Genomic DNA, 13,952 nt, shown 5'->3' with positions numbered 1-13,952 from the left:
TCTGTCTCATTTAAAGATACTTTCAGAAGAAGAAAAGAAGAAAATCCACTACTGCAACTTAAGAGACTCAGTAGTAACAAACATCACCTCTCTCCATGGGAAACAAAGCGTTGTATTTGTCACAAGTAATCTCACGAAAAGGCTGTCAGCTGAAAACAGGTTGTCATGGGCTTTCCTTAAGAGCCAGGTGACTAAACAAAATGAGTGGGAATTCCTGCCTAGACAACATCTGTTTCTTCATTTTGACCCATTCCCTCTCCGCTCCCTGATAAGTCCTTCAGCACCTGGGCTCCATGCAGCTGGGCACAGGAGCTTTCCCATCTGAGTCAACACAACAGAAGATTTCTAATTCTGCCTGTGTTCTGTGGAGGGACAAAGACCTCCACAGTGAGACTGAATTTCATGTGAAAAATGTTTGCATTAACTGTCTCAGACACAAATTCTTAAAATTCTGGGGAACAGAAGGACACTTCCTCCTTTTTTTCCTGTTCTGAAGAACAGCCTAACGCATCATATGACATTTGCTTCTTAAAATGCATCTATAAGAAATCTAATAAAAACTGCGTTTTCTCCCTTTATAATTACTACATGAGCAACGTACACATAAGGCAATCCAGAATTAGAGTTCATCCTGAATATTATTTCAAGTACCTTGCTGAAAATGTTCCATGCAAACACCAGTTTGGAGAAAGACAAGCAATTACAGTAGTTATATTATTTGTTTCTGATATAGGCCATTTAGACTTGCAACAAACGTGGGTAGAGCCCTTCCCAAATCTTCGTTGGCGAAGCCTAACCATGATGATGATGATGATGATGATGATGATGAGGCCATTTAGCAGTATAAAAAGCCTTCCATCGCTGAAGGAAGCTGTTTATATCTTCACCACAAATTGTAATGTTTCTGATTTTAACCATGCTCTATTGAAGGATTAAATGTGTGCTAAAAATTAAGTATATATATGTTCTATAAAACATAATCATCAGAACTGATAAACAAGGATTCAAGTTCAAATTGTTGTCCTGCCTGACACACGTTTGCCTGTTTTCCTTTTAGTCCTTCTGTCTCAACACAACTTCATCACTTTTTCCACCAGCCTCTGTTTCTGCTTCTGGACAGATTGTTGTTTCCATCATTTCTTCTCTTAAATCTTTTTCCTCTCCCTCCTCTCCTCCTTTAAAGTGAGTAGGAAAGAAACACCTTTAGCCAACTCAGCCTGCTAGCCTTAAATCCTTCATAATTTCTCTGTGGCTTGTGGACTTTGTGAATAATGAGATCCCCTGCCACCAGAAACCTGATCAACTCTCTTTTTCATCACCTCCTGTCACCATAACAGTTAGGAGCACTCCTGAAGAAGACAGACAGCCAAGCCAACATAGAATCCTTTTTTTCCAGCTAAATCTTTTGTTTCCAACAACAAGAAATCTCAGAGCTTCTCAGAAAAGGGTCTGTTTCACCATACCAGGAAAACCTCGTGTTTGAGACACTGGCATGTGAGGTCTGGTGGGGACCCCTCTTCCCATGTAGGAGGAACAACAGATGCAGGCTGCAAAAGAGGCAAGTGCCTTCCTACCAGCTGTCTGTTCACTGGTGCAGATTGTTAAAGGTCAGAACAAGGAAAAAAGCCTACTATTTTCTGGAAGTTAGGAACTGTGCTTGTCTTTTGGATTGCACATCCCAAACATGAGAGTTATGGCCTGGACCCAATTCAAACCCACTGTGTAACAGAGTCAGAGCTTGCTCTCTCTCAGATTGCTTGTGTCCAGCTTGAGCACTACCAAAAAGTAGACAGGGCAATGGAAAAAAACAAAAAATTCATAACTCACTGACGAAATACGTGATTGCCAAGGCACTGAAAAACCTCTGAGGATCAGACCCTAACGGAACTTTCACAGAATCAGGGTAAGCCTCTGTTGAAATTGGAGCATAATATCCTTCACAAACTTCTTTAGCTTACAAGTACTTGCAACCTAGAGGTCTCAATTTACAGCTGTTTGACAAATATGAAAATTAATAACAATTCCAGGTGCAAAATGCTAAAGAGCAATTGCTGCTAAAATCATAGCTCTGGTGATGAATTAGTGCATTTGGAAGCCATCCATGCTTTTATGGATCTGATTAGGGGTGACAACTTCTGCTGGTAGTGCAAATGATTATCAGTGGCAACAACAAAAGGCTGTTTTAACTCTGAACTGTTCTGTGGATGAATTTCCAATTGAGCTGTCTGGGCACACCTACCAAAGCAAACCAAGAAAGAGAGAATAAGCAGTGTCTATGGCCTACTAGTAAGAAGGTGTGGCTCTAAAACACCAGGCACAGAGTCATATTCGTTTCCTAATTTTTGCCCCTTTCCTTGGCTCCAGGCAGTCACACAATGTTCCAATTGTACAGGATTACAGCACGTAGATTTGCCAAAGGAAAAGAAATTCCAAGCTTGTCTTTTCATAAAGAAAATAGGGTTATCCTCTTAAAGTACATCTGCTGCTTCCTACTTTTATGTGCAACGATATTAGAAAGAGGGTTTTGTACTTTTTCAAAGGTTTTAGACACAAGCACTTAAAAAAAAAAGTTATGAAGAGAACAGAATCAGTTTCCAAATAGAAGTATTGCAGGACAAAGCACCGATGCCTGTGTGCTTATTGCACTTGGGTAGCTCCTGATATTTTGGGCAAGAGGAATTCCTGCTGGAACAACTCTGCTCAGCGAGGGGAGCGGGGTGTAGACCCCCCTGCCCACCCAGGATGCCAGAGCGAAGCAGTTCTGATGTTTTCCCGCCAATACACAAGTTTTCTCAAAAGCTCATTAAAAATGCTACAAATGCACAAGATCCAGTAGTCCCTGGGCAAACCACAGCATTAACCAGTGTCACCTCATTGCACTAAGAAAACAGTTTCTCTGTGGTATAATGATTTTTTTAATGTTTAGAATACTCCACTGTTCTAGAGGGGGAATCCTGAGGTAGAACTCGCTTAATTTATGACAGAGGTTTCATGACTTGGATTCCATGATAGCAGGGAACCACGCTTGCAGACCTGTATTCCTCCAGCATGGTCAGGCCCAGAGGAACAATGATTATTCTGGTCTTATTACAGCTAACTTTTTTCTGTTCTGAAAAGCAAGGTTTCTTTTGGTTTAGTAAATTAACTAGTACCTATCTATACAGAAAAGTGAGGGTCTTTCTTCTCTCCTAATGATTTATGGAAAAAACAAGAAAAGAGAATACCCAACCCACATCCCAACCCACCAAGGAATTAAGACTTCTTATAGGATCTGAAAAAAAAAAAGGATGAACAACATGTTTGTAAATGTAATAATGTATGCCCATATGGAATGAAAAGCTAAACTGCCCTTTTCTATGAAAGAAACTCAACAGATTGCCTAGAAATAGGCAGCTCCCGTTCCCTTTACTGAGGGAAGCAAATGCTATCCAGATGGAAATTATCAAATGGATCAAACAGATACATTTTATTTCCAAATGATCTTTGTTCTACTTATTACTCATTATACCAGGAAAACTTTTTTTCCTATAGCCCACATGCAGTAAAGAGAACATTATTTATCGTATGCTCGTTCAAAATATTCTGTGTTAAAGGTTTCCCCTGATGAGATATCGATCTCGACACACAAAAAGGGTGAGAAGAAAAGCATCCTTCCTCATGGAAACATTCATTTACGATCTCTGGAATCTGTTAATTCCCATTAAGCCCACACGTGACTGTCCTTGAAGCGCAGCAGTCAGATCTGCAGCCGCTTCCTGGTGCCCAGGGAGATGAAATGCTTTTTCAACAGTCCTGTTGCTTGCCAGGTTTTACAAAGGTGACTGTTACCAAGTCCCAGGGAAATCACCCTGAGGTTCTTCAGCTACTTTTATTTATGCTGCCCAATGAGTAAATAATTCAATTGAAAATTTGCACCGAATAAAACCAAAATTTTAAAAATCACAAAGAATTCCTCATCTTTAGCCCTAAGTGATTATATATGGTATGTATAATCAAATTCAATAATATAGGGGACATTTTCATAGACATAAGAGAAGTTAATTACCACCTAAAAGAAAGGCAGTGAAATCTGGATTCCTAAAACTTTCTTCTGACTTTGAAAAATCACCATAACATTTTATGTGGTAAAAATTATATTTCTTTAAGCACATCCTCCTATAAACTTTTGATTATGTATAATTATCCTATTGTCTTATATAAGCTCTGGCTATTAATCTTATTATAATATGATCTTCTTTTAGCCTGAAAACCTACAGCAGCACAGGTACAGTCTTTTATGAGGACATAAAGTGGTTAACAGCTGTGGCTGACTGACAGGATTAGATCATGAACATCTAATCTAACTGGGCCATGTAACACTACCTTTTATTTCACATTAATCATTGAATGCAAGTTCAACTATGTCAGAGGTCTATCAAGTGGGCCTATAAATGAGGTAATAAATTAGAAGTTGATTTTTTAATGGTGTGGTCACTTGCAGATAACACTGGGTTCAGCTGCAGCAACCCAAAAATACCAAGGATCCCATTGCTCCATGAGTTGAAGGCAGCAGTGCAGCTCCCAGGGCCTGAAGTCCGTGTGACTGATGTTTTATTTTCTTTGAGTGTCAATGGATGGGTGTCAGCCCTGTGATGGTTGAGGATGTCATGATTTTGCTGCCAAGGGAAAACACACCGGGTGCACTGACTGTGGGAGCAGTGTAAACTCTCTGCCAAGGGACAGAAGGGAGGGGAAACCCCCATGCAAAGGGGTCCCTATATAAAGCACACAGATGGAAATGCAGTTCCTGCAGCTGATAATCAAGGAGGACTTTGACAAGCTGATTCAGATATTTTGTGCAACACTGTGACTTGGTAATTAGTCCCAAAACAATCATCGTGGGGCAGGAAAGAGGCCCCTGATATTAAGCTTCCAGAGTATGCAGTTGAGACATGCAAAACAATATATTGCTACAACCTCTGTTCAACTGAGAGCTCTAAAGTAGCAATTCATAATAGGCTGTATATCATGACATTTTGAATAAGCCTTACAGAAAAGACAACCTCTTCTGAGGGAAAAGCTAGGCTAGAAAATAAAATATGAATGTTTTTACATTCCAAAGGGTCAGATTTATCCACACAGAAGTTATTACTTCTAATAATACTGCCAAGGCAATTGTCTTATTCATATTCTATATATCTACAAAAAGTCTAATTTACAATGTACCCTTGTACAGCAGAAGAGAGTATGTTTATTTCAAAATAGAAAAGAAGTGTTTGTTTTCATGCTAGAGTTTAGAATTTTTTTTTCCAAGGACTCCTATTAAACCGAGGCAGAGCCTTCTTCTCAAAATAGTTTATTAAGCTGAAAGATGTGTCTTGACAATCACATTATTCTTTCCCCAGCATCCAGTTTGCCAGTGCAAAGAGCAGTACTCATTCTTAGCAGACATTTCATCTTCTAGAGATTCGGAGTCTGAGCAATTGCTTTTAATTTAGGAGCAGCAGAAACCACTTCCCTCCTTTACACTCTGTAAAGCTCCCAGGGAAGCATACCAACAAGGAATTGTTTTAATATCACCCTACTGAGGACACCGAAATGAAGAAGAAGAACACAAAAGAGGTCAGAAGCCTTCTAAAGGAAACACATGTGCTTAGATGATTTCCCAGGAGAATGGCAGTGCTGCAGCTACTAATCCACTGAAGAGAACTCTCCACAGCTCAGGCTGAATCTATGTCTTTGAATACACTAATTTTAAGCAGTTTCCCTTTCTTCTGCATTGTCCTCTTTTTTACATTACTCAAGAGGAAGGATGCACAAGTAAAGAGAAGTGCATAGTTCACAAATAAAGAACAGTGAATCTGGCTTATTTTTATGCAAAAGCATAAGAGTATTAGCACTACACCTGGCATATGCTCAATGCCTCACTCGATGAATGCTGCCTCTCATCTCCTGGGGCCTTGGGAGAACCTGTCAGGTCAATAAGGCTTCAGATCTACATGCATGTTTAATTTCCTGTTTAACATATTTATAAACTGGTACTTAAACATCTTACAGTGAATCCAGAGTTTGTGACTATAAATTAAGACAAAAGGTATAAGTACATCCAAGGTATAAGTACAAGGGAAAAGTCCTCAGGGAGAAGATTCAAAAAAGAGTTAGAACAACACAAAAGAGAGGTTCCCAAGTGTTAATGTCCATTTTCTCTTTTAGGAAGGCTAGTCTGGTGTTCAGAACAGTCACTTAGGACACAGGAGGAAGATTTCAAGTCTTCTTCCTGATAGGCACTACCAGGTCGCCACAACCAAGTCCCACATGACCTTAGTCACTTTACTACTAAAGTTCCTTGGGTGGGAATCATCTTCCCTTTTTCCTGAAGTGTAGACTTGACATCTGAGGTCAAGTCCACTTATCCTCATAGTCAGTGAGTTAAAAAGGCACTTTGCCTATTTTAGACCTACATTATGATGAGGTGAATCCTGTCATGTCATGTCACCAGAGAAGAACCAGGAAATGTTGAGTCAACTGTATGTCCACATGCAAAAGTCAGTGCATATCACAGTCTCACAGAGTCATCTACAAGGGGGACAACAGGAATGTGCTGTTCTGGGAAAGATGGAGATGTCAGATATAACAGAATCACAGCATCGCAATATTCTGAGTTGGAAAGGACCCACTAGCATCATAAAAGTCCAACTCCTGACCCTGCACAGGACAGCTACAAGAATCACACCATGTACCTGAGAGCATTGTCCAAAAGCTTCTTGAACTCTGTCAGGCTTGGTGCTGTGACCACTTCCCTGGGGATCCTGTTCCAGTGCCCGACCACCCTCTGGCTGAAGAACCTCTTTCTAATATCCAACCTAAACCTCCTCTGACAAAGCCTCAGGTCATTCCCTTGTGTTCTGTCATTGGTCATCAAGAGATCATCAAGAGATCAGTGCCTGCCTCTCCTCTTCCCCTCATGAGGAAGTTGTAACTGCAATGAGGTCTCCCCTCAGTCTCCTCCAGGCTGAACAGACCAAGTGACCTCAGCCACTCCTCATATGGCTGTACCATGAAGTTGTCATCCAGGTGTTTTAGGAATTTCCTGGACCTGTTAGTGCCAGCTGTGTGATGCTCCCAGTTAATTTCTGGCAAGTTGAAGTTCCCCGTAAGGACAAGGCAGTTGATTCAGAGTTTATTCAAAGAATAATTCATTGGCATCATTGTCCTGGCTAGGCAGTCTATAGTGGACTCCCATGATGACATCCACATTATTTGTTAACAAGCAGTGGTTTTTTTCTGGCTCTCCTGAGCATCATCACACAAGGTACTTTCTGTTCTGAACCCAATTCAGCCCATGTAACACACCAGGATTCTTGCCCATATCAGTTGCAGCTTCATTTCTTAGGTTTCAAAAGGCTGAAGAGATCATTGCCTCCAACACCCTCTCCAACACTCACTCAGGGCCAGCCACCTGCCACCCACCACTAATTCCCCAGAATTAGTGCAGAGCTCCTTCTGTGGTCATTTACTCTTTAGCAGGTTCATTTTGACAGAAATGGTTTCTGGAATTTATCACTCGAGCAGCCATGCTGACAGGTTTGAGGAGACAGCAATTTCTGTTCATAAATAGGAGGCAATGGAGGCACATGAACCATGAGAGGTACATTAGGGGATGAAAGCTTCTGCAGCTATCATAAAAAAAATAAATGATCAAGACCTCTACCTCCCAGCTCAGACTTAGGAATTGTCCTCCATGAAACCATGGATTAATTTAGTGTTGATAATGCTGTGTGCTCTTAATGAAAGCTCTTTAGTTGGACCTTAGCTTCTCTAGACTTATACTCACTAGCTATAAGATACAGACAGTATACCTCTGCCTTACAAAATGATGTGGTATCCAGATCATACAAAAAATGTATGTACATTTGTTATTTCTTTCTGCCAAGCTTATGTACCTCAGACTGCCTGTCTGCTCATCCACAAACAGTCATTTGCAAAAAGTCCACTACCCACAAAAGGTCTCTAATTAACTGTTAATTCAGAAGCCACCTCATATTGGTGATCATATCCAGCACAGAAAAGGCACATAAAATTGTAAGGGTGGCAGGGATGAGCAGAGTCCAGTCCCTCGCTATCAACAGAGAAGCTACATTTTGGAGTGCGGTTTCTCCTACAAATCAGCTCCTTTGAGTGACAAGAACAGCCTTTTGTCCCCAAGCAAAGCTCTCTGTGCAAACAGTGACAAACTATCAGTACCCTCCAGCTAGGCAGCCTTACCCCCAGATTTTAAAGCCCATTTACCAGAAGGGACTGTCTGCAGCCAGCTGGGAATGGAGATGTGGCTGTTGAGAGACAGAGTCCCTAGCCCACAGATGGGAAAGCAGAGAGGTAGCACTAAGCAGATGGTGGGGGCAAGGGACAGCCACATCCTCCCTTCTAGCTGCAGCTTTTACTAAGGATGAGAAAGAATTGCTCATGATTTTCAGCCTCGGAGCTGCACTACAAAAATCAGCAATGTGCTCCAGGTGCTTCCCACTCAAAGGAGGCTTTGCCAGCCAGCCATATGCTGAGAAGCCATGGCAATTCAAAGCTTCCAAACTGTCCAAATAATACAAGTCCAACCCCAATGAACTTCCAGGAATCCTTTACTGAAATTCTCCTTTGTTTCATGTTCTCACACCATAATCAAAAATGCAGCGACTAGGCAAAACAGGTAACATCTTAATTTTCTGAGTAATCATTGAATAAATATTTCCAGTAACCTACCAAAAAATAACCTACCAGATATTTGACCTGGTTCACTAATGGCTTGAACATAAACACAGTCTCAGTGCCTGGGAAGCCAGGCTCACAGCTGCTCTGGATCACCAGGCTGAAACCGAGCTGCTGTTGCACCCTGCTGAACCTAACCCATCATCTGTAACAGGATCTTCTAGCTCTTTTTTTTTTCTTTTTTCTCTCTTCTTTTTAAGAGCTGCTTCCTTCACAAGTCATAGCTTTTTCTCTCAAGCACTTGCCACACTGCATTAGGATTTCCAAAAGCAGACAGTTTACATTATATGAAATATGACAGTGGCTACAGTTCAAGAGATCTTTAACAAGGGTGCAAGTCAGTCTGGCTTCCACTGTGGGAGCTTGACACTTTCTCTACTGGTGCCTAACTCCAACCCAGTAAAGGTTCAATGTTTTATGCATATAAAAGCAAGACAAAGTTGTACTAACAATATTTTATACAACCATTGATCTTTTTTCTTCCCATCTTTCAGCAGCAAGAAACAACAGGGAGCTACACTGCTATAGAGCAAGGACCTCCCAGTGGGCTGGTCTCACTGCCACCTACACTTGGACTGACAAGTGGGGCATGCAAATACACCAGTGGAATCTAGGGTATTTGGGAAAGGGAAGACAGATTCATACAAACCTGGATTTTAACCTGCAGTGTAGTCAAGGTAAAACCACAATTTTCACTATATAGTCTTAATTTCCTCGTAATTTAAGGTTTAAATGTAAAAAAAATCAGTCTTTTCTCATACTCCTACTTCTATTTGCAAATTCCAAGAGAGACAGGAAAAAAAAAAGGAAAAAAATAAAGGTCTGCAGAAAATCACTTATCCCTGTTATTTTATACTATATTTATTCATGCCAAACTGCATGCAACTATACATAGAGATTATATATGCACAGAAGTATTTTATAGAGATTTATATGTAAATGAACATATTATTCTATGGTTCACCATTATCCTGACTGATAGCATCAGAGCCATAGAATAGGGAAAGATTGCATTCCTAGCTAAATGTAATAGGCCAATGTTTCTGAAGTACTCCATTTTCTGTCCTAGCCTTTCTTGTTCTTTTTATTTCCAAGAAAAAGCTACTGTGAGAAGGACGGACCTAAATCAATGCTGCAAGGTGCCTGACCTGATAAGAATACAGTTGTGCAAACAGATGTATGAGTTTCTTGGTTTAATCGGGCTCTAAGAGAAAGGCCTGCACTATAGGAATCTTTCATACATTATCTGGTTTTAATTAGGGGCTTTAATATCCATCAGCTTAAGGGCTCAATGAAAAGGCTGTTACTAAGAAGGTATTAGATAATACTTTTACAAATCAGAATTACTACTCAAAAAAATATAAACAGGGATTATTAGGGAGTAGAGAAAATTTAATCACGGGCAACTTGGTTTTGTTCTGACTCATACCAATACCAGCCCTGAGCATGCAGCTGAATGATCACAGACTGAGCATAAGATCTAATCCCCAAATTTCCTATGTGCATAAAGACAAGCTCAAGACAAGCAACAGATACAGAGTGGAAGGCTTCAGGAGCAACCCTTCTGCATCTTCTACAAATGTTTAATAGCCAGCAGAACCTAGAGTTGACACTGGCATCATTTACTTGACAGAGAATGAGTTTTGTCATCTTTCCAGTGCCTTCCAGGCCTTCTATAGCAGATCAGTTCTTAAGGGGGATGCTGACCTTGTTCTTTCCACTGATTCTGATCAAAGCATGTCTGTTCTAGACATTCCTAAAATGTAACTGGTAACTGACTTCACCTTTTGGCCTTGCATAATGCATTCTTTCTAGTTAAGTGAGACTGCATGCACAGGTGAGTGTAGACAAAAATAGGGCAATTTACTATTTTTTTTAAATATTATGAATACTATTTTCCTGAAAAATAAGAGGAGTAGAAGGAGTAGTCTAATAAAAGAATTGCATTGACTAAAGAGAACTCTTTTAAAATATGCGTGATCTGTCATCGTAGGTGTTCTGTTTCTTTGCATATGAACTTAAAAACTGCATTACATTCCCTGTTTATGACCTCTCCTATCAATAAAGAGCAAAACAGATAAGGCATAACTGCAGGAGAACTATTAACTTTCTTTGATTACAGAAAACTGCTTATTCAGAGTTGGAAGAAAGTGATGTATTTTTTTTCACCTGTCATAGAAGAATGGCTATTCTGTCCAGTGGTTTTTGACTGTCAGATTCCAATTTCTCCCTCATAGCTGCTACACAATTCTACAGTGCATTTGTAGACATAGGTACACCATGAGTTCCCTTTTTATCTTTCACACAGCCTTTAGAAAGCACTAGGTACCATTTCAGGTTAATGCCTCCGTGTAATTCTATTTTTAAGTAATACTTCTGTTAAAAATAGAGAGAAAAGAGAGAATTTCCTGGCTAAAAAGAGATATTTTGACTTCAGTATTAGGGAGTTCAAGTCTAGAAAAAAAGAGCTGGGCAAATATTGTCTGAATATGTTAACACTCATTTGCTGCTAACTATTGATCCTAGAAAATAGTTTTCTGTGTTGTTTCAAACAATTTCTTTGGAATGGAAGAGTTTGTCTGAATGAGAAGCAGGCTCAGTGAGCATCTGTCAGTAGGAAGCATGCTGTCATCCAGTTTCCTTCCAAGTATCCTCATCATCCGGTCAAGTACAGATAATGCCATTTGACTCGTGCAGGTCCATGGATGACAAACAGCAGATCACAGGTGATTCAAGACAAGTTAGCTGTTCAGATGTGCTCTGCAAGCACATTGCTACTGATAACCCTTAATTTCAAAAAAACCCCAAACCAAATAATTTACAGAATAAGGGGTAAAATTAATTATTCTAATGAGTCAGTCAGCAAACTCAGACTCCCAAAGGATCTCAGCCTGGCAGAATATCAATATAGGAACCATCTGGTCCATCACTGTACATTTTGGGTCAGATTTCTATAAATGACCATGTTTAAAGAATTTGAAGGGCCTTGTGATGGTGCAATGCATCATCTAATCTTCTTGGAGATCAATTAGTGCATAATTATTTGGCATAATCTGACTATCACTTCTCATTTGTCCATTCAGTAGTGGGAAAAATGGAGTAGGACAGAGGTTCAAAAGAGAAAGCCTTTAGCTGACCCACCTTTTCCAGTGGTGTTGCATGCAGCCCTCCAAACTGATTGCTGCTAATTTATTAGCATTCCTCCATTGTAGTGTCTAAAATATCACATTTTTACTTAAGAGAAATGAAGAGCAGCTGAAACAGCTGGCCAAATGATAACCGTGGTGTGCACATCTTTAAACAATGCTTTGTACTAGGAAGAAATGAAGTAGGGTGTCTTAAAAAATTAAAAACACAAGGGGCTACAGGAAATCTGTGACTTGTGAAGCAAAGCTATGAAGTGCCAGCACAGAATCCATTTGCTGGATGAATTGCCTGAGTCCATTTTGCATTATAGTGCTTCAGTGTAGGTAATATCCTTGCAAATGTCTGTTGCTCCACCTACGCCTCTGTGTGTCTGCAGCCCTTGTTCAGGAAATTATTAATTCCAGCAGGAAGAAGGATGGGGCCAAATAACTTAATTAGCTTAAAATGAAGCCTTACAATTTAAAATAAATCACACTTATCTTTGATAGAAAGGGACTAGATTGAAAAAGGCTTAATTTCATGGATAGTTACTATAGTCCCAAACACAAAGTAGATAGCTACACTAGGATAACAAAGGCTTATTATCATATTATCACAGGATATTATTATTAATGTCCTTATTATCAGCACACTTCATGCATTATGACCTCAGACTGAACTACCAGGCCCTGTATTTACTGACAGTAAGATAAAGCTCCAAAAAGCTCTCACAAGGGCTAATTCTTAAAGCACCATTTTATCAACATAAAAGTCACATATTCAGTGTTTACAGGTGCTTTCGCACATCAGAATGTCTTTACATTTGACCAAGCAGCTGATGGCTGGATAGCAGCTATATCTGTCTTTAGAAGTTCTGGCCTGGCATTAGGAAGAAAAGAAAGGTACATGAAAGAAAAAGCCCATATTTTGGAATCTCACTGGTGTCTCCTCTGCTTAGATAGCACTCAAAGACATTGCTTCCAGGGACTACTTCCCTTGGCATCAGGTGTATGTTTTCTAAAGATATGTTGGATGAAGAGCAATTCAGTTAGTGCTGTAAGCAACTGCACCACTACCTAACTGAGCAATTGAAGGCGGGTTTCCACAATAAAGTGTGAGTGTGTACATTAATATTTCATCAAAACCAGTCATTTTATTTCTGGCTTCCGAAAAGCAGCATCAAACAAATGTAGTAACATAATGTGAACCAACTGGGGTAATCAATGGATGCAGAGGAAAAGCACAGGAACTGTGCCATGTATTACTGTGTGTTAATGCCCTTTTCTAATATAAGTGATGAAAAACAAAGAAAACTGGGAGATATGAATAATGGAGGTTTTCCAAAAGAATTAAATCTGGTGGGATCACAATATAAATAAGTATTTTGAGGAATTTACAACCATGCTGAGTTAAACTTCCTGGAGTCAAGCGGCATTAGTGCACACATCCACCTGCACAGACAAACCATTCCCTCCTCCTTTCCCTAGCCAGGATCCATCAAAGGTTCACGCATCCCATGCCACAAGTGTTTCTGAGCCAGGCTACGAGGAAGCGCTGTCCTGGCTGTGCCAGTGCAGGTGTCCTGGCACCCCATCCACTTCTCCCTGTGGTGGGTGTAGGGGTCTGGCACCACAGGGTGCAGTTTGAATCATCCAGCCCTTGAACTCAGATGTTACTGCATCCATGATGCCCACTCAGTCCCCTAAAGAAAGTGGTTGTGGACTTGTCCAGTAAGTTAAGCTTCAATTTGTTACTTAAAAGTAACAGTTGAAGGATACTATTTTACAGATACCACCTCCTAGAGTAATACATTGGGTATCCTGCTGTAGTTCAGTTGATTAAAAAAAAATAAATTCTATTTTAAAAAGTATCCCAAGACTAAAGAAACACAGCAAAATGACCCTTCAATTTCTGTAATATTAGTTTCTAGGAAGTCCATGATGCTACATTCCCTGAAGTTCCAGAGGAAATAGTCACACAAGGCAGATGTTCTCTCAGAACCTGCCACTGCACACTGAAGAAATGGGTCATACATACAAGTAAAAGTGATTTAATAGATTGCTTCACAGTTAAAAGAAAAGCAAAAG

General features: G+C 40.1%; 1 protein-coding gene across 6 annotated transcripts in view; it reads right to left on the bottom strand.

Moving 5' to 3' along the window:
• The window catches only part of CUNH4orf50 (chromosome unknown C4orf50 homolog), an 88,080-nt gene that overhangs the window by 36,853 nt on the left and 37,275 nt on the right, over positions 1–13,952 (bottom strand). The window lies entirely within an intron of this gene.

This window comes from Neopelma chrysocephalum, unplaced genomic scaffold, assembly GCF_003984885.1.
Source record: "Neopelma chrysocephalum unplaced genomic scaffold, ASM398488v2 Primary Assembly neopelma1_71, whole genome shotgun sequence".
In the NCBI taxonomy this organism is placed as follows: domain Eukaryota; kingdom Metazoa; phylum Chordata; class Aves; order Passeriformes; family Pipridae; genus Neopelma; species Neopelma chrysocephalum.
This window is presented reverse-complemented; position numbering and strand designations above follow the sequence as displayed.